This window comes from Bombyx mori, chromosome 8, assembly GCF_030269925.1.
Source record: "Bombyx mori chromosome 8, ASM3026992v2".
Classification (NCBI taxonomy): domain Eukaryota; kingdom Metazoa; phylum Arthropoda; class Insecta; order Lepidoptera; family Bombycidae; genus Bombyx; species Bombyx mori.
In genome coordinates, this window is record NC_085114.1 from 2,201,047 (window position 1) to 2,223,114 (window position 22,068).

Below are 22,068 nucleotides of genomic sequence, written 5' to 3' on the forward strand. Positions count from 1 at the left end.
GTGCTGGTATTTGAATCCCGCAGGCAGGTACAATTTTTTCTCATAAAATACGTACTCAACAAATATGTTAACGAATGATTTCCACGGTGAAGGAATAACATTATGTAAAAAAAATGAAACCCATAAAAATTATAGTTTGCTTAACAACTGGTCATAGGTCGTCTAGTGAGTCCGTGCGGTAAGGTACCACGACCTAGGATGTTTCTGCCGTGAAGCAGTAATGCGTTTCGGTTTGAAGGGTGGGGCAGCCGTTGTGATGAAAACTTCGAAGCTCACGTATCAGGGTTTTTGTGGTGTTGATGTCTATGAGCTCCAGTGACCACTTAAAATTATGTGGGTCGAGAGCTCGTCCACCGATTTTAGAAACAAAAACAAAAAAAAATTAACTATGTCTCCGAATCTTGAGAAACTTTGAAAATACCCAATATACATCTTATGGCTCAGATAACTTAGCGTTGTCACAAATTGTATTCGTATAAATAATGTGCAGCGTGCAACGTAGCAAGTACCAACTGATAACGTCAAACGGTTCGCTGTCTGCATCCGAACTGGATTCTATCTTGTTGTTTCTGATGTCGCCATGTATTTTTATATAAAAATTCGATCTTATAAAATACGTTTTCGTTTAAGACGCTTCGAAATTTATGAGTGCGATACGTTTCAAATTTAAAATTTAAAAAATTTTGATTTGATGTTTTTGCATTCGGTTCTTTTGCTTGTTTGTAAGGGAATGTTTATATTATAGCAACCCTCTTCCAGGCCCAGCTTTGGAGGAGGGTTACTAAAGATAGATGGAAGAAGATGTTAGATGCCTATGCCAAAAGGCACACTGAACTGTATAATAAACATTTTATGTACTTATTGCATAGATGGGTGGACGAGCTCACATCTATAACGTAAATGCCGCGACCCACCTTGAGATATAAGTTCTAAGGTCTCAAATATAATTACAACGGTTGCCTCACACTTCAAACCGAAACGCATTACTACTTCACGGCAGAAATAGGCAGGGTGGTGGTACCTACCCGTACGGACTCACAAGAGGTCCTACCACCACCACTAGAAGCATTCTGTAAAATATACAAAAAATATCAAAGAAGCAAGTCCTAAATGTTCAAGGATAAAGGGCACATTGAATTGAATGGATTGTTTAAAATAAAAGTGACTAGAATTCGATAGACTACAAGCACTACGATAGGCAATTGTTAAAATGGCAAAAGGAGAGAACATAGAGTCATGCAGAATCTATATATTAATACGTGAAGCAAAAACTTTGTATCCCTTTTGACCGGTACCAATACAATCAAAGCAACAAACACCTTTACAATATTATTTAGCGGTAGGCAGCGGCTTGGCCCTGCCCCTGGCATTGCTCTAGTCCATGGGCGACGGTAACCACTCACCATCAGGTGGGCCGTATGCTCGTCTGCCTACAAGGGCAATAAAAAAATTTATCGTACCGCTTATTCATTCATTATTTCATTCGTACGTTTGGTATTAGTAAAATGTTTGTGTACCGGGCTATAGGTGCAATGAGACCTCCACTGTTTGTGACAGAAGAAGATCTGGCCGTCCACGTAGTGTTCGTACGAAAAAGGTGGTCAAAGCAGTAAGGGAAAGAATTCGAAGAAATGAGATGAGAATTTTTTTACAATTGAGCAACATTTTAACGAACAAAATGACCATATTTATGCTCAAAGCTCTAAGGAAGCTTCCCAATTAGTCGACAGAGTGCAACGTGGGCACTATCCGACTTCAGTGATGGTTTGGTGGGGTATTAGCTATGAAGGAGTGACTGGGCTATACTCTTGTGAAAAAGGTATCAAAACATCGGCACAAGTGTATCAAGATATCATTCTTGAAAAGGTAGTGAAGCCCTTTTACAACACAATGTTCAATAATCAAGAATGATCCTTCCAGCAAGACTAGGCGCCAGGTTATAAAGCTCGGTCTACGCAGTCTTGGTTGGAAACGAACGTTTCGGACTTCATCAGAGCTGAAGACTGGCCGTCGTCTAGTCCCGATCTTAATCCGCTGGATTATGATTTATTGTCAGTTTTAGAGAGTACGGTTTGCTCTAAACGCCATGATAATTTGGAGTCCCTAAAACAATCCGTAAGACTGGCAGTGAAAATTTTTCCCATGGATAGAGTGCGTGCTTCTAATCATAACTGGCCTCAACGTTTAAAGGACTGTATTGCAGCCAATGGAGACCACTTCGAATAAGCTTTTTATACTTTAAATTGTTTTATATTTATATATTAAACTAATACACTGTAAAAGTAATAAATGTTATTTGCAATAGATTTATTTTTATTTTTTATTGTAACAGTATTTATGGCCATACTAAGTATATTATTGGATAAGTATAGGCTGCTATACTATATAGCACTATATATAGTATAGCGTAGTCTGAAAGCAGCTTTAGCAGTTTATTATTACATTTGGTGGTGTTAGGACCTCTTGTGAGTCCGCGCGAGTAGGTACCACCGGCCTGCCTATTTCTGCCGTGAAGTAGTAATGCCTTTCGGTTTGAAGGGCGGGGCAGCCGTTGTAACTATACTGAGACCTTAGAAGTTATATCTCAAGGTGGGTGACGCATTTAAATTGTAGATTTCTATGGGCTCCTGTAACCACTTAACACCAGGAGGGTTGTGAGCTCGTCCACCCATCTAAGCAATAAAAAAAAATTAAACTTTGACAAAACATTTACGTTTTACCTTTATTTAACATGTATGGGTAAGGTTTGATTGATTTCATAAATCTATTTTCAATGTAATTAAGATGGCGGCATTGAAAAGTCAAGAAGTCATGAGCTTTTTGATCGAGTTCGTTAAGCCATTCTCGAATGTACGAGAAAGAGAAGACAAAAGTCACTTAAAAAGTTCAAGAAGGTTCTCTGTTAATAAAAAAGTTTATAAATATTACAAGACAAGTATGAAGGGTCCTTAACAAATAAAATTTCATATCAGATAGTTGCCATGGCAACAGTTGATTTGTTTGTGTTTTCTACCGATACTTCACATAACGAATTTCGATCTCACGAAATTAGAAAATGACGAATTGTCACTATAACTGTTTTAGGCGAGTGTAAAATTGTAAGTACTGGTGTTAAAAAAATCAATATAATTTTTAATATTTCATTCGAAATTATCTATATTTTTTTCATTAATTCCTTTTAAATAATACCGGAAACTTTTTAATCTTCCGAAATCGACCTCAACAAAATCAATATTCGTTGGAATTATTTGTGGAAGTCCAGAGAAGGTTTAAAAGGTTTGATAAATGCTCGAAATTAAATAAAAATAACAATTTTGTTTTTCCTTTGATGTCCCCCGTCGGACGGATTCCTTTTGTTTGTTTTAAGTTTATTTTATACAAAAGTTTAGGTCATTTATTTGTCGATTGAGGCACTACGAATTCTGCCAGGTCAGCTAGTATAATAATAAATTTCCCCTACCAGATTAGTTTCTTCAATCTCAGTGGCATTAATATCAAGCTTTTGTCTAAACATATTTTTACATTTCAGTACAAGCAGAGTCAGTATTCGAACGGAACAGGAAACGGAAACGTTCACAAACTCTACGCTCACGTAGCGCCTCTACGGGTTTTGTAGAGTCGTGTGTGCATTATCTCTACTTTTAACTTTGACGTGTGATAGTTGCTCCAAAAAAGTACGTAGCGCTTTATAATGGAGTGTCGAGACATTGTAAAGTCTTATAAATAAAACAAAGCTGTTATTTTTTGTTATGTATCGAAGTTATTGCAAGTCTTATTCTTATAGTTTTACCTCTCGATGGCAACGTTCCGAAAAGTTGATGACAAAGTTTCTTAAGGTCTTGAAGTTGTCATGGCCTGTGGGATAAGACGCCCGGTGCATTCGTATCTAAGGATGCGACTGTGCTGGTATTTGAATCCCGCAGGCAGGTACAATTTTTTCTCATAAAATACGTACTCAACAAATATGTTAACGAATGATTTCCACGGTGAAGGAATAACATTATGTAAAAAAAATGAAACCCATAAAAATTATAGTTTGCTTAACAACTGGTCATAGGTCGTCTAGTGAGTCCGTGCGGTAAGGTACCACGACCTAGGATGTTTCTGCCGTGAAGCAGTAATGCGTTTCGGTTTGAAGGGTGGGGCAGCCGTTGTGATGAAAACTTCGAAGCTCACGTATCAGGGTTTTTGTGGTGTTGATGTCTATGAGCTCCAGTGACCACTTAAAATTATGTGGGTCGAGAGCTCGTCCACCGATTTTAGAAACAAAAACAAAAAAAAATTAACTATGTCTCCGAATCTTGAGAAACTTTGAAAATACCCAATATACATCTTATGGCTCAGATAACTTAGCGTTGTCACAAATTGTATTCGTATAAATAATGTGCAGCGTGCAACGTAGCAAGTACCAACTGATAACGTCAAACGGTTCGCTGTCTGCATCCGAACTGGATTCTATCTTGTTGTTTCTGATGTCGCCATGTATTTTTATATAAAAATTCGATCTTATAAAATACGTTTTCGTTTAAGACGCTTCGAAATTTATGAGTGCGATACGTTTCAAATTTAAAATTTAAAAAATTTTGATTTGATGTTTTTGCATTCGGTTCTTTTGCTTGTTTGTAAGGGAATGTTTATATTATAGCAACCCTCTTCCAGGCCCAGCTTTGGAGGAGGGTTACTAAAGATAGATGGAAGAAGATGTTAGATGCCTATGCCAAAAGGCACACTGAACTGTATAATAAACATTTTATGTACTTATTGCATAGATGGGTGGACGAGCTCACATCTATAACGTAAATGCCGCGACCCACCTTGAGATATAAGTTCTAAGGTCTCAAATATAATTACAACGGTTGCCTCACACTTCAAACCGAAACGCATTACTACTTCACGGCAGAAATAGGCAGGGTGGTGGTACCTACCCGTACGGACTCACAAGAGGTCCTACCACCACCACTAGAAGCATTCTGTAAAATATACAAAAAATATCAAAGAAGCAAGTCCTAAATGTTCAAGGATAAAGGGCACATTGAATTGAATGGATTGTTTAAAATAAAAGTGACTAGAATTCGATAGACTACAAGCACTACGATAGGCAATTGTTAAAATGGCAAAAGGAGAGAACATAGAGTCATGCAGAATCTATATATTAATACGTGAAGCAAAAACTTTGTATCCCTTTTTACGAAAATTGCGTGGACGGAGGAGTATGAAATTTTCGACACTTATAGAGAATATAGAGAAGAAGTGCACAATGCTAATATTTTTTTTAAATAATGCATAAAAGATACATTAAATCAATAAAGAAAACATTACACACACTGCATACCATGTATTTGACGCACACACGCATGCATACTATTTATTGTCAAACTTTTGTTCTTGACGTCTGTGGTCAAATTGAGAATAGATTAAATATTGTTTGTCTTTATTAATATATTTTTATAGTGTAGCTTTGACGAAATTTGTGATTATAGAAGTATAAAATACAATCATAATAGTGTACAAACTTACAATTCCAATTAATTATTATAGTCGAATTTCGACTACTGCGGGACCTCTAGTTCTTCTAGATGGTCCCGGAGATTTTTGGGTTAGATCTGTGAGCGTTGTTAATTGTGTAATTGTGCATCGTGCGGAATTGCAGTGTTACTAGTTAAGATGTAAATTAGGGACTGTGATATTATATGCATATGAAATTGGTAAGATCATTGACACTGTGGATGGATCTTTGAAATATAGTTTTATAATGTTGCATTATACAATGTCTATAGACACAAAAAAAAACTGAAAATTGTTTGTATGAGTCGGGTACAATTATTAATGAGTTTTAGACTGGTTAATTTTTACCATCGCACCGCTCGCCACCGGAGTAGAGTTCATCCATACTACCTGGAGCCACTGCGTTCATCGATAGTGCGTTTCCAAAGGTCTTTTTTGCCACGTACCATCCGGCTATGGAATGAGCTCCCCTCCACGGTGTTTCCCGAGCGCTATGACATGTCCTTCTTCAAACGAGGCTTGTGGATAGTATTAAACGGTAGGCAGCTGCTTGGCTCTGCCCCTGGCATTGCTGAAGTCCATGGGCGACGGTAACCACTCACCATCAGGTAGGCCGTATGCTCGTCTGACTACAAGGGCAATAAAAAAAAATTCTTACCGAAAAATCTCTAATTACAACACTGTGGCTAGTTTTAGTATCAAAGTTTGAGATCAGAACACAAGGTCGATGTATCATACCCTCAACCGAAGCATCGTACCATTTACGGCTGTAATAAACCATAAATTACATAGTATTGTTTAGGTAATTCATACATGGCGGTCCCATGGGATGTTTCTTGTTTAGTTGTTGAATTATAATTACTACGTGTGCCGTAATATAACCTTAATAAACGTAATAAAATACACCCGACATTTTCTCAAAATGGCCGTTCGTTCTTTAGTCTCTGGCCAGTTGTCTGATAAATTATCTATTCTAATATTATAAAGCTGAAGAGTTTGTTTGTTTGAACGCGCTAATCTCAGGAACTACTGGTCCGATTTGAAAAATTATTTCAGTGTTAGATAGCTCATTTACTAAGGAAGGCTATAAGGCTATATAGCATCATGGTAAGGCCAATACAAGTGGAGTACCAATAAAGAATGTTTCAAAATAGGGGCTTAAATAGCTCCTTAACATTCTATAATTCAACAATATTTTCACTTTCTACGTAAATGAAGTGGGGGTACAATTTAGCGTTATGCCAAAGTAACTATTCCACCATTCCTATAAATTAAATTCTGTTTTAAGTAAATATTTTAAACTATGTTTCATACTAATTGCTTGCCTTTGAAAGAAGAAATGGTATTGTTAAAAATTCTCACGAAAATCTGCCTACGTGCGTATTCGTAGCTACGGATATAAATTGTATTTCGATCACCGACCGGTACCAATACAATCAAAGCAACAAACACCTTTACAATATTATTTAGCGGTAGGCAGCGGCTTGGCCCTGCCCCTGGCATTGCTCTAGTCCATGGGCGACGGTAACCACTCACCATCAGGTGGGCCGTATGCTCGTCTGCCTACAAGGGCAATAAAAAAATTTATCGTACCGCTTATTCAATTCTTTATTTCGCATTGGATTCACAATAGGAAGAGATTTCGTTATGCTCCTGGCGTTACTAAGGTCCACGAGCGCCCGTCCGCTTACATGGGCCAAAAGCTCATTTGCCTACAAACGCAATAAAAAAGAATTAAATTTTATTAGGGAAGTTATTTATTAAAAATACAATACGCATTAAAATTATAATTTTAGAATTGAATTAAAATTACTTGCACAGAACATCGAGACAAAAGGCGTGGGAGCCATATGGCTTTGATGTTGTTTGCACAAACATATAATACTTAGTTAATTCATTTAACATTTTCTGACGTTTCCAATACTTATCGTCGCAAAAACTGTAAAGGCGATTTGTATAATAATAACCATTATCTAAAACCTCAGGAAATAAAATTATTACTAAGTAGATAAATTGAGCGGACTGATATTCCACTTGGTCATCTGGGCGGACATCCAGAACCCATGCTTATAGAGAGTCTAGAGCGGTAGGTAGGTTGGATGGGCCTCTGGCAATGCTTATGTCTATGAGCGGGGGTAACCCCTCACCATCAGTTGGGCCGTATGCCCGTCTGCCTACAAGAGCAATAAGGAAAAACACAAAGTATAATCCACCGCCCTCCTGGAGTTAAACCAGTAGGCAGCGGCTTGACTCTGCCCCTGGCATTGCTGAAGTCCATGGGCGACATTAACCACTCACCATCAGGTGGGCCGTATGCTCGTCTGCCTACAAAGGCAATACAAAAAAAAAGTTGAATAATATGGTTTATCTATAGCAGAAGTGGACCTCGACGAAGCTAACACACATCACATCAGATTTGATAGCCCGTTCAATTTTAATTCCAATTCTGAATAACACTAAACAAATATTCAACACCTTGCCCCAATTTTATTGAGTCGTACGCTTTTAATATGTTTTGCCTAAATCCAAACAGATTCACGCATAAGTCGAGTAGTGAAGACTATTAAGCTGCGACGTATGTGGCAAGCGGGAAAGCCTCTCGGGAAATTCGATTCGTTTCACCGCTTCACGTATAAATATTTACGTCAGATATAACGCTGTAAGCTTCGCTGCTTAGATGGATATTTCACTGAAGATATTCGAGGGCGCTACGTTGTCAGCCAACCGCAAAAGTGACACGTATTATGCAAGCCCCTCGTTCGTCCTGGTAATTTTTTGCGTTGAACCAATTAGGTCAAATTCAAATTTACTGGTGGTAGGACCTTTTGTGAGTGCGCACGGGTAGATACCACCACCCCGCCTATTTCTTTCGTGAAGCAGCAATGGGTTTCGGTTTGAAGGGTGGGGCAGCCGTTGTAACTATACTGAGACCCTTAGACCTTATATTTCAAGGTGAGTGGCGCATTTACGTCGTAAATGTATATGGGCCCCAGTAACCATTTAACACCAGGTCGGCTGTGAGCTCGTCCAACCATCTAAGCAATAAAAAAAAGATAAATAATGATATTTTGGAAATCCCTAATAAGGTAGATTAAATTAGTTATGTGTATGGTTGTAATAGTTGCAGGCTGTGGAAACGCCGGAAACGTTATTGTGGCGAACCTGGGTGGGCCTATGTCCAGCAAAATTCTGTGGGCTAAAAAAAAAGGTTGAATGAATGAAAATTTTTGTTATTTTCAAAACAAGAAGCACGGAATTTAATTAACCTGCTTCTCATTACAAATAAAATTAAATGGCTATGGTAAAAATCGGTATTTCTCTAAATTATTTTTCTAAAAGATAAAATTCCTAATTTTTAAGGAAAAAAAATGTAAAAATTAATCTTCAAATGTCATAATTAAGTATACCATGTTATAGATTGTGGATAAATGTTTATTAGGTAATCTACCTTCAGCACAATAACTTGATTACCCGCGTGAAACCGAAGAGGGTCGCTGGTATCTATTTATAAATAGGCAAAGATAAAAGACTTAAATACTATTTTCTCCTCTTCCTTGAATCGATTTTTTTTAATTAGTTTGGTAGCTATGAAAGAGTGTTTTTGTTATCATCAAACATTTTTTAGGAAACAGTTCGATTTAAATCTTTATATGTCAGTTGTTATGGTCGAATTTCGATCAGTAGACGAATTCTAGTTTTGTTCAATTCTAGTTCATAAAAAACTAAGCCTCGAAATTTTAATCAACATGAATTTTAAGGAAGTTAACACAATATTTAAATTTAGATAAATAAAGTCTTCTTTGTCGTGTGTGCTCACCACCGTTGTAAATTGTAAATAAAAATAATTAAGTTTAATTTATTGTAAAATACTTTGAATCAAATTCATATAATCCGACGATTTTAGTGTTTTTTTTTATTGCACTTGTAGGCAGTTGAGCATTCGGCCCACCTGATGGTGAATGGTTACCGTCGCTTATGGACATCAGCAATGCCAATGCGTTAAGCTTAGCGTCTTGTAATGCAGTTTTTATATTTTTTTATTGCATAGTTGGGTGGACGAGCTCACATCTCACCTGGTGTTAAGCGGTTACTGGAGCCCATAGACATCTACAACTTAAATGCCGCTACCCACCTTGAGATATTAGTTCTAAGGTCTCGATATAGCTGCAACGGCTGTCCAATCCTTCAAACTTCAAACGCATTAGTACTTCACGGCTGAAATATACAGGTGGTGATACCTACCCGTGCGGACTCACAAGAGGTCCTGCCACCAGTAATGTAATCATAAGTATATTTGATATACAAGCAGAGGTCGAATAGAGGTTTGGAATAGTTCAGGTGGAAGCATTTGTAGGTAGATTAGGAGCGGTCGCGTAGCCGTTCAGATATTTGGAAATCGCTTCGTGATCTGAATACTAAAACGTGTTTGGGTTTTTAAATTGACATTGTTTATATGACCAGCTTCTTCGGATAACCGAGTGGATCTGTGCTATGAAGGTTTTTTCATTTCTCTAAATCGAATTAATAAACTTAAAGAATAATCTTGTTAAATAGAAATACGTGGAGTCCCCAAACGCAAAGGCAGCCCGGGTGACCACACGTTCTACCCGAGAATCCGGGACACACTAAAATTCGGAATTCCGTGGAATCCGAGCAATTTCGGCTCACGACGCGGCGTAGTATCGCTCCGGAGTTTTATTGCTTTCGGATCGAGCTTCGCCGACAAAGGAAAGTGTAGCTTTGAACTACAAACGCCTGTTCCGTAGTTTCCAAACATCGAAGATTCTTGTAATGCTAGGAAAAGACACGGGATCGCGATTTGTTTTTGTTTGGACGATGCATGTGCTCGTTGTTACGGTCTTAATAAAGTACATTTATTTATTTATTTAATACACGTATGGTATTTATATATTGAATAATTTATACGTTTGAAGTAATTAGGCTTGATTTAAATCTTTTATACATATAAATTTAATACATATAAATAAAATTGGAGTGTCTGTTTATAATATTGAAATAATCGCTTGTTACTAATAATATGCATATGAATATACGGTACATACACCAAAATAACATTTTTTTATAATTTTTGTCTGTCTGTCTGTTTGTTCCGGCTAATCTCTGGAACGGCTGGACCGATTTTGATGAGATTTTCACTAATAGGTAGCTGATGATATAAGGAGTATACTACCCTGCCTATTTTTGCCGTGGAGCAGTAATGCGTTTCGGTTTGAAGGATGGGGCAGCCGTTGTAGCTGTACTGGGAATTTAGAACTCATATCTCAAGGTGGGTGGCGGCATTTACGTTGTAGATGTCTATGTGTTCCGGTAAAAACTTAGCACTAGATGGACGGTGAGTTAAAAAAAATATATTTCATTTTATTTTTATTCAATAATGATTTGTTTTTATTAAGATGTTTTTGACTATTGAAATGTAGTTTTGTGTCTATAATTCTTGAGTTGACAATTGTCACGTACTTTTTGTAAATTCGTCGATGTTTTGCATTGATGATCACTTTGTAAAACTAAATAAATAACCTCTTAACATTATGTGGGCCATTGGCTCGTTCATCCATAGAAAAAGTCGGTATCCTGTTTGTTATCTTGTATTTGTAAAACGATATATTTTCACTCACCTAACAATACGAAAATATAACAAAACCAAATAAGGAAACACATCAATTTAAGTGAATATCAATCTTAATGTGTCAGTGATTAGGGTAATATTTCTAGCACAACTGAATACTACATATTTAATTATAGATTAAACGTTTTTCTTTGGTAGGCGCGTCACTTGCGAAGGTCGTATGTACGGATTTAGAAATTTTTAATACTTCCCTTTTTGATTCTAATTTCAGTAGAAACCTTAATTGTTTTTCGGAGCTATTGGTTGAGATTAACTTGATCTATACTGTTATAAATCTGGTCGCTTCAAAATCGTCGTTATGTCATGATTTTTAATTTCTATCTCATATATCCAGATAGAAGAAGGTCCTTTTGTATCAGGCGGGTGAGAGTTGCACTAATAACGAATAGATTAGAGGATCTTTATGACACGTCCTTACAAATCCCTCATATCCAATAGCCTTTGCCTTAGACGCCTTCAGCTCTAACATTGGGAGCAGGCTTAGGGACCCCGGTAACCGTACTCGTCGAACTCGACAAAGAGTTCGACGTGCAACCTAACCCATGCATCAGCTCGCTGAGTTTCTCGCCGAATCTTGTCAACGGGTCGCGATTCCGATCCGGTAGTAGATTTATTTGCGAAGCAGTTGCTCTTGAGTTGGTAGGTTTTTTTTCGGAAGCGATCGCGCAGCAGCTGTTTGCAAATCCCACCCCTCTTGGCTGAGCCTTTGCTCGCCCACCTGTCTTGGTGAAATTGGAAAGACCTCCGAGCCAAGAGTAATCCTGCAATCCTAAAACAAAATAATCTTTATGATACTTACTAGTCTATTTGTCTCTTTAGTAGAAGACACGAGTATACTTCAAGCTATTGTTACAACTTCGCCCAATTTGCAGTGAACAATTTATCTAAGGAAATACATACGTGCCTAGTACATGTATGCGAACGACTTCCATGACGAAGGAACAAAATCGCGTGACAAAAATCAAGCCCACAAATTTTATAAATTAAACTTTTAGTGACATGGCGTAATTCTTATTTTCGGTAATAATGAAAGAACATATTGGATGCTTTTATAGTTAAGGTTAAAGGGAACTTCATTCTCTTATTTAAGAGACTTAGTTCTCTTTTTTGGGAAGCTTAAGTTAAGAGAAACACGGATCGTTTGGAGCATCTGGGCCTACGCAGCGACTTTGGTTCTCCCTTTGCTTTATACCAATATGTTCCACGGTGAATCTTTTAAATACTTAGTTGAGATGATCCCATTATCTTGATTTTAATCTCGCACTGCCCACTATCTCTGCCCACTATCTGAGCAGAGTTCATCCATACTACCTAAAACGACTGCATCCACAGTGCGTTTCCAGAGATTTTTTTCCTGTACCATTCGACTTTGGAATGTACTTTCCTCCTCGGTGTTTCTTGGCCACCTATGACATAACCTTAACGGCTCGAGTGTACTCCTGGCATTGCTCACGTGCATAGGCAACGGTAATAATTAACCATCTTTTTTTTTCCTAGTTAGCTGATAGCCTTGAGAGGCTATATCAGCGTAACCTTAACTAGTAGGTGAACTCATGGGGCTCAAACCTGATGACGTAGCTGACACGAACCCTAGCAAGAGCCGTGCTTCGCAGAATCTACCACCGGATCGGAAACGCGACCCACTGAGAAAATCCGGCGAGAAACTCAGTGGGCTGTGTCTGAGGGTTTAACCATCAGATGGATCTTATGCTTATATGCCTTTTTTTCGGGCATGAAGCCGAAACTAATAAAGGTGTCCGGGCCTAGAGGGCACGCGGAGCGAGTGAGACTTGACGGTCTGCAAATGTTGGGTGCAGACCGCGGGCCCGGGGATGTGTTTATAGCCCATGAAAAGACTCCCTTTAGGCTTTTTGACCTGACGTCCCATCTCCACATAGGGGGAAAAATTCGGGCAAAGTAGGGGGTTCCCCCGGTCAACACTATAATGACCGATGGGTGGTCGAGGCGATAATCAATGACTCCATGTCAGTCATCAAGGCTCGTCAAGACCGTGCCGCCCGGAATACCCCACTGAATCCGAACCGGCTTGCCAGGTCGGAACGCGATATACTATGCTTATCTTCTTAAGGCGTGAGACAGGGAAATTTTATTTTTATAAAACTGTTCTGGATGTTTTTAAAATGGTTCTGGCATCAACATCAACGGCAATTCCTCTTCCGTTTCCGTAGATATCATGATTATGGCTGAGACCTTGGAGGACCACAGTACAATGCTCAACGACCTCATTAGACCTTCTGTTCGAGTGGGCCTTAGTATGAACGTGTACAAAACAAGAATTGTCTGCTTACAAGGGCAATAAAAAATGAAACTTAACAAAGAATCCGTAGATTGGTCAGTCATAGGAAAGAATCGAGTTCGTATATGTGTGGACCCTTCTTCTATTCTTGGCACTGAGCCTGACACTGGCTAATTCAAACAAAATTTATTACTGTCATTACTTTTCCCGGCTCCGTCGCGTTGTCTGCCGGAGCCGGTCGGTTCCTCATGGGATGTACTTGAAGTCTTGAATGTGTTTTGCATTTTAATATTTAAATTGCTCTCAAAAATGTTGCGTCGGTAATGTTGGTTACAGTTAGATTGTCGGGACAATCAGCAACCCGACAACAGAGCCTTTTTTTATTGCTCGTGTAGGCAGACGGGCATACGGTCCACCTGATGGTGCGTGGTTACCGTCACCCGCGGACGTCAGCAAGCCCAGGGGCACATCAAGACAACCTATTGTTGTCATTAATTTTAACTTTATCTTCTATCTTCTTCTTTTATATATAAAAAAATGAATTGCTGTTCGTTAGTCTCGCTAAAACTCGAGAATGGCTGAACCGATTCGGCTAATTTTGGTCTTGAATTATTCGTGGAAGTGAATTAAATAAAAACAAACAAATTTTGTTTTTCCTTTGATGTGTCCCCCATCGGACGGATTCCTTTTGTCTTTTATTTATCGATTGAGGCACTACGAAGTCTGCTGGGTCAGCTAGTCTATACTAATATTATAAAGAGGAAAGATTTGTTTGTTTGTTTGTTTCGAATAGGCTCCGAAACTACTGGACCGATTTGAAAAATTATTTTTCCATTAGAAGCCGACATTGTCCCTGATGAACATAGGCTACTTTTTTTTATTTTTTATTTTTTTTTTATTTCATGTGGGTTTTAATGTTTCCGAAGCGAAGCGAGGGCGGGTCGCTAGTTTATCAATAAAAATGTTCAGCAAAGAGACGAAGATACGACTTGGAAGCTAAACGCGATTAGATCAGGAATACATACAGTTGTATTACATATTATAATCTATACATACATATAAATAAAATGGGAGTGTCTGTTTGTAATATTGAAATAACCGCTTTTTACTACATGCATATGAATATATATACGGTACAACAAAATAACATTTTTTACAATTTTTCTCTGTCTGTCTGTCTGTTTGTTCCGGCTAATCTCGGTGACGTGACGGTGAACATGGACGGTGACAACTAACCATCGGAGCCGTATGCTCGTCTCGACAAATGCCCTGATAAACATAAAAACCCAAACAAATCTCGCCCAATGAAACTCAACCAAGCTTGGAGCATTAAAAAAATAAACTCTTAATATGTAAGACATAAATACAAACAATAGACAATTTCATTACAATACCCTTATACAGCAGACTGAGCATCTAGGATTCTACAAATAGCTCTCATTCAAGAGTATGACGCATTGTCGGCGTCATGCAATTTAGGGGGAAAAGAATCTTGACGTATATAGCTATAATTGTGACCATTCTTTGACCGCAGGAATCTAAATACACTGACAAAATTCAGATATTCATAAAACAATTTTTTTTATTGCTTAGTTGGATGGACGAGCTCACGGCCCAACTGATGTTAAGTCGTTACCGGAGCCCATAGACATCTACAACGTAAATGCCGTTTGCTACCTTGAGATATGAGTTCTAAAATCCCAGTATAGTTACAACAGATGCCCCACCCTTCAAACCGACGCATTACTGCTTAACGGCAGAAATAGGCAGGGTGGTGGTACCTACCCGTGCCGACTCACAAGACGTCCAACCACCTGTAATTACGCAATTATTCGTGTAACGCGTATTCATTAATGACTTCCACGAAATAATAACAATATCATCGTGTTATAAATAAAATTGGTTATTTTTTACCCGTAATTGCTTGTGTATATTCGCTTCGTGGTCATGGAAGCTCAGGAAAGAATGCTGTTATTACCATGCAGTCATGAAATAGGAGTGTTGACACCGCCCAATACGAGCTTAAAATTAACTATAACACCAGTAATTATGAAAATTACTATATTTACTTAAGCCATCTTACGGATAGCAATAAAAATATATATTTTATATATATATTTTTTATTGTACTTGTAGGCAGACGAGCATACGGCCCACCTGATGGTGAGTGGTTACCGTCGCCCATGGAATTCAGCAATGTCAGGAGCAGAACCAAGCCGCTGCCTACCTTGCATGGCGTGCTTTAACCTAGCTGGCCTGCACTCAATGATATGTCACGAGTTAATGCGGAAGAGGACTCCCTTCCTTCTTCATGAGCGCCATGTTCAGTATCAGAGTGAACTATGAGGGATTGAGTTGACGATAGAAAGGAGAGTGGAGATTAGACAATATATATATAATCAGGTCGTAGGTTTAATTGTCATAATGGTTTAAGGCTTTTCAAAAGTTTATCGTTCGAATCTAAACGCAACTGCTTTATGGTCTAAATAAGAACTGGCATCTAACGAGATAAGTAAATATGTCCTCAGAGAAAGAAGTACTTACGCAGATTTGTAAATTTTTGTCGATTTTTATAGCATTCTTTGTGTCTTTGGAATTGGAGAACGGCGTAGTTATCCCTTGATACGGTTAAACCAAACGCATTACTGCATGCACGAACGCTTCCGGTCATTGAACCCGAGTTTTGTACACGATACATTGCGGATTCGGGGAATGTAAAATTATTAAAACGATAGGTATTATATATGCTTGGCTTTGTCCAACGAATGTTGGTGTTTCAATTTCGTGGACGCTTCGCATGATATTTTCAGTACGTTTGTATAAAATACGACTTGCGTCCCAGGTCACGTTCACAAAGCGGTGCCGCAAAAATACGAACCCCACCAACGTACAATTTCATTTGACCCATGAAAATATGATTTTAATTCAACTAAATAAAATAATAAAGTTGAACAAAAATGAGAGATCGTATTTGGAGCCGTTACAAGTTCTTGTATTATATATGTTGTGGGTTTTGTTTAGTTTATAAATTAACTAGCGACCCGCCCTCGCTTCGCTTCGGAAACTGTAATTTATTATTGATTTCTCCACTATTTAATGGATGTTATTATACATATAAACCTTCCTCTTCAATCTTTCTATAAAAAACTTTATTTTATTCACAATGATTTTTATATAATATAATTATAATAGTAATATATAAAGAAACCTCTATTTGTATGAATAACAATAACCGTCATCACGTAGACTATACAATAAACACTATAGCCATCATACATAAATAACTATATGACTATACATAAATAATAAAAATCTTACGTTACGGACGTTTTTTCCCGGTTAGGGTACCCCTCCGCATCGTCCTATAAGGAACTTCGTTCCAAAAAACATACCGTCGAATTGAGAACCTCCTCCTTTTTTGAAGTCGGTTAAAAAGAGGCCAGAAAGCGGGCGAAAAAATTATCTTAAACCTCAATTAAAAAAACTCGCTAGCGCCGCTCAGACCTCCACCGGCAACGATAAAATACACAACAATTTTCCGTGAATGTTGTTCGAAGCATGTATTAGACCAGAATGGGCCATTACGAGACAACGATCTCCTTAACCACATCTCCTTGTAACTTGATAGTTTCGTATGTCCAAACTTTAATATAATTTCGTTTGTTCGTAACATTAGCAGACTTTAGTCTTGAGCTCAATGTTTTTAATATGTAAATTTTAGATTGGGTATACGAACAGCATTGCACTGTCTCGCTCCTCACACCTTTCAAGTTGGAGGCATACAGTGAATATATTCAAACACGAAAAGTAAGTGGACGAGCTCACAGCCCACCTGGTGTTAAGTGGCTACTGGAGCCCATAGACATCTACAAAGTAAGTGCACCACCCACCTTGAGATATGATTACTGAGGTCTCAGTATAGTTACAACGGCTGCCCCACCCTTCAAATCGAAACGCATTATTGCTTCACGGCAGAATTAGGCAGGGTAGTGGTACTTACCCGTGCGGACTCACAAGAGGTCCTACCACCAGTAATTACGCAAATTACAATTTTGCGGGTTTGATTTTTATTACACGAAGTTATTCCTTCACCGTGGAAGTCAATCGTGAACGTTTGTTAAGTACGTATTTCATTTGAAAAATTGGTACCCGCCTGCGGGATTCGAACACCGGTGCATCGCTAGATACGAATGCACCGGACGTCTTATCCTTTAGGCCACGACGACTACACTAGGTAGTAATAACAAAATTTGCACGATAAAATCTACTACCAAACTGGCTCAAGGGTACGATGTATCACGATTGTCATCAGAACTACACAATTATCAAGTTCCGAAACGATATAATGACTAAAAGTGACAGGAGAATTGTAATAAAATATTTGATTACATACACAAACAAGCATTCTACATGTACATTCTGTTCTAAAGTCTACGGACTGAATAGCTGTTATCAAAAAATCCTTTGATAACGAAACATTTACCTTATCAATGCCAAGAAAATAATTTATTAAATTATTTTTATCTGGCTCACAAGAGCGATAGTAATGTTAGGTACATTACTATCGCAGTTTTTTCGGTGTGCCCATATGTACTCGGCGTTTGAAATTAATGTTTTGGTGTTAACGTGGTTCAACTCTATTTATCTTCCTGTTTAAGATTTTATAAATGAATTAAGTAATTAGTCAATATAAGAACTGTAGTAGCATTTGGAACCTAGAAGTTGTAGGATGATTTTTAAAATCGAAAGTACGCTGTTGATTTGTAACGTGCTTAATCAAGTCTATTGTTATTGAACGTGCGAAATTTACTGTAATATAAACAGTGGTTAAGTAGTGCAAAGTGTGCCTTCCGAAAACCGGGTCAGGGGTTTGGAATCTGTCGGGTAATCCACGCAGGTAACGTCATGTTTGTTTACAATAGCTCATTATTGACACTGTTGTCTAGTTTTGACAGTTCCGCGCTTGACATGTCAGTTAGCACGTGTAAGATAACGACAGAAGTTTAACGATAATGTTATCAAAATTTATTAGCTGACGCTATGAGATTTTATTTTTTTTGTTTACACAATACATGCGTCTTTCACGTAACTCGATTCATTAATTACGTTAATGACATGTTAATACTATGCCAACCGTAGACACTCACGAGCAGACTACCAAGTGAATTACACTGTTTATCTTGAGACACGAGGTAAGTGTCACAATTATATTGTACTAGAGGTCCCGCAGTAGCCGAAATTCGACTATAATTAATTGGAATTGTAAGTTTGTACACTATTATGATTGTATTTTATACTTCTTTAATCACAAATTTCGCCAAGGCTACACTATAAAAAATATTAACAAAGACAAACAATATTTAATCTATTCTCAATTTGACAACAGACGTCAAGAACAAAAGTTTGACAATAAATAGTATGCATGCGTGTGTGCGTCAAATACATGGTATGTAGTGTGTGTAATGTTTTCTTTATTGATTTAATGTATCTTTTATACATTATTTTAAAAAAATATTAGCATTGTGCACTTCTTCTCTGTATTCTCTATAAGTGTGGAAAATTTCATACTCCTCCGTCCGCGAAATTTTCGTAAAAAGGGATACAAAGTTTTTGCTTCACGTATTATTATATTGTATAACGAATGTCCTACCTTTCAAAGTAAAACTATTGACAGCTTCGCGACATGAACAATTAATCAAACTAGTGGTCCCGCAGTAGTCGAAATTCAACTATAATTATGTAATTGAAATTATAAGTTTTTTTTATTGCTTAGATGGGTGGATGAGCTCACAGCCCACCTGTTGTTATGTGGTTACTGGAGCCCATATATATCTACAGCATAAATACGCCACCCACCTTGAGATATAAGTTCTAAGATCTCAGTATAGTGACAACGGCTGCCCCGCCCTTCAAACCGAAACGTATTACTGCTTCACGGCAAAAATAGGCAGGGTGGTGGTACCGACCCGTGCGAAGTCACAAGAGGTCCTACCACCAGTAACTTTTTAAAAGAATTTGATTTACATTAAATTACTGCACTGATTGATTCCCGAATTCCCAGTTGGAGGACTGTGTTGCGTGCGGTCTGAATATTGACTATCTTTTTTATTTGAAAAATATAATGAACTCAGTAAAAATGCTGAAACTGCAAGACATCAAATAGGTATCATGAAATCACGATCGCGAATAAAACAAAACCTCGTTTTGCTCAATGCACCATAAATACATATAAATAAGGGTCATAACAGAACGATGTTCTTTGATCGTTGAAGTTGTTTCTTAGAATTCTAATATGCACTTGCCTTCGAAATTAGAATCCCGACATTTTGCCATCACTGGATACTGGTGCACAGGAGGTTTAAGCCACTTGATCTGATATACTTCAAAATTAAATATAAGTACGTACTGTTATTCGCGTACTTCACTACATAGTACAAAACAAAGTCGCTTTCTCTGTCCCTATATCCCTATGTATGCTTAAATCTTTAAAACTACGCAACGGATTTTGATGCGGTTTTTTTAAATAGATAGAGTGATTGTAGAGGAAGGTTTATATGTATAATAACATCCGTTAAATAGTGGAGAAATCAATAATAAATTACACGAAGCGAAGCGAGGGCGGGTCGCTAGTATATAGGTAATATAGAATATACTCATATACCTAACAAACACTCATTCTTCTTCCCGAAAGCTGTGGTTTTTTAAGTGAAAACTTCTTTAGAATCGTTGTGATTTCAAACCGGATGCAACGGAAAAAACGACAGGTAAGAGACACAAATACAAAGAATGAGACAGAAATATACATACTATATAATACAGCGCCATCTGTGACATTTTTTAATACTAACGTGTGTATGAAAGCTCTTGTAGTGAATTTTAATTTAGGATTATACGCGAAATTAAAATATCAATTCACAGAGGGCGCTACCTTACAATTATTTACTAATGAAATTTTTTTACATATACTAAGACGTTTAGGATAATTGTATTTTAATTTTGGAAGGTTTCACTTCTACCACGTGTGAATTGCACACATTTTGTTTTTTTTTTTTTTAAGATTTTACATATTTACAGTAATCTGTTTGTGTACGGATCCAGAAATATTTGGGAAGTGGTTTTTAGTTCAATTGACGTATATCGGAACTCTAAAATTTTATCTTCGACTGTCTGAACGCACCAGCTATTATACTCGTTTGAAATTTGGATAGTATTCAACGAACTGCTAAATAATACTGGGTATAGAAAATGAAAATGATTTTTGATGGTTATGGTTTCTTTGTATCTCTTTGAATAAGTAGATATACTTTCACCATTACATACGACATAATTTAGAAAAAAATGGTTATAGTATACTATCTATATTTGTTATTATTATTAGGACTAGAGGTCCCCCAGTAGTCGAAATTCGACTATAATTAATTGGAATTGTAAGTATGTACACTATTATGATTGTATTTTATACTTCTATAATCACAAATTTCGCCAAGGCTACACTATAAAAAATTATTAATAAAGACAAACAATATTTAATCTATTCTCAATTTGACCACAGACGTCAAGAACAAAAGTTTGACAATAAATAGTATGCATGCGTGTGTGCGTCAAATACATAGTAGTGTGTGTAATGTTTTCTTTATTGATTTAATGTATCTTTTATGCATTATTTTAAAAAATATTAGCATTGTGCACTTCTTCTCTATGTTCTCTATAAGTGTGGAAAATTTCATATTCTTCCGTCCGCGCAATTTTCGTAAAAAGGGATACAAAGTTTTTGCTTCACGTATTAATATATAGATTGTCTATAATCCCGGTCTGACGAATCTATTGGGACTAAGAGACACTTCGGTTCACTCTGTTTCTACAACGTATGTCCCACTGGAATTATTCAGGAAGTACGCACTTGGAAAGAATAGTTTGAGAAGATCCCGTCAAAGTTAATTACATCAAATTTAATTCCTTGCCGTTGTACCACTCGCAACGGAAATAGACTGTATCCATACTATCAACAGGAAACAGTGAATTAATGAATTGTCTGTTTCCAACCTCTCTACATTACCAGGATGTGAGCAAAAAATATTATAATTTTCTTTATTTTATCTTAATCAAGCATCAGAGACTGATTTTTGCTGTCATTCTATGTCACATTTGATAAATTTAAGTTAATGTAATTTTCAAATTGGTTATGTCGTAAATAACGACCCTACAAATTATCGATGCGTCCTTGACAAATTCAAAATGGCGCTGAAGGTGTTGCCATTAGTTTAATTGAATACGTAACGGTGTTACCATATTAACATGTTATTCGATCGATTTGATACCTAGGTTGTTGAGTAGCATTAGAATTAATGTGATTAGTTTCCTTTATGCTTTTGTGTTTAAGTCTATTTGTGTATAAACGTGTAGCTTAACAATTAAAAGCGAACTTATATAACACAACGGACTAACAGTTAATTTTTTTATACCATTGATGGTCAGGATATTAGAGCGAAATTATAAAATTACTGTATTGTCATCGTTCCTTGATGCGTGTGTAAATTTTCAAGATCATCGGACGACATTTGGGACAGCAGGATGTGTATAATTCACGCAAGGATACCATTTCGTTTAATAATCTAAGAGACTTCTGGTGTAAGACGACAAAAATATGATCTTGTGAATC

At 37.2% G+C, this 22,068-nt stretch overlaps 1 protein-coding gene across 2 annotated transcripts in view; it reads left to right on the forward strand.

Annotated features, from left to right (window-relative positions):
• The window catches only part of LOC101735868 (calmodulin-binding transcription activator 2), a 266,028-nt gene that overhangs the window by 38,593 nt on the left and 205,367 nt on the right, over window positions 1-22,068 (forward strand). The window contains exon 1 of one of the 2 annotated variants that reach the window (XM_038012539.2): window positions 18,556-18,601. The exons of the other annotated variant lie outside the window; for it this stretch is intronic. The gene's annotated coding sequence lies outside the window, so the exon portion shown is untranslated. Of the gene's footprint in view, window positions 1-18,555; window positions 18,602-22,068 lie in introns of those variants that run through there. 2 annotated transcript variants of the gene reach the window in all.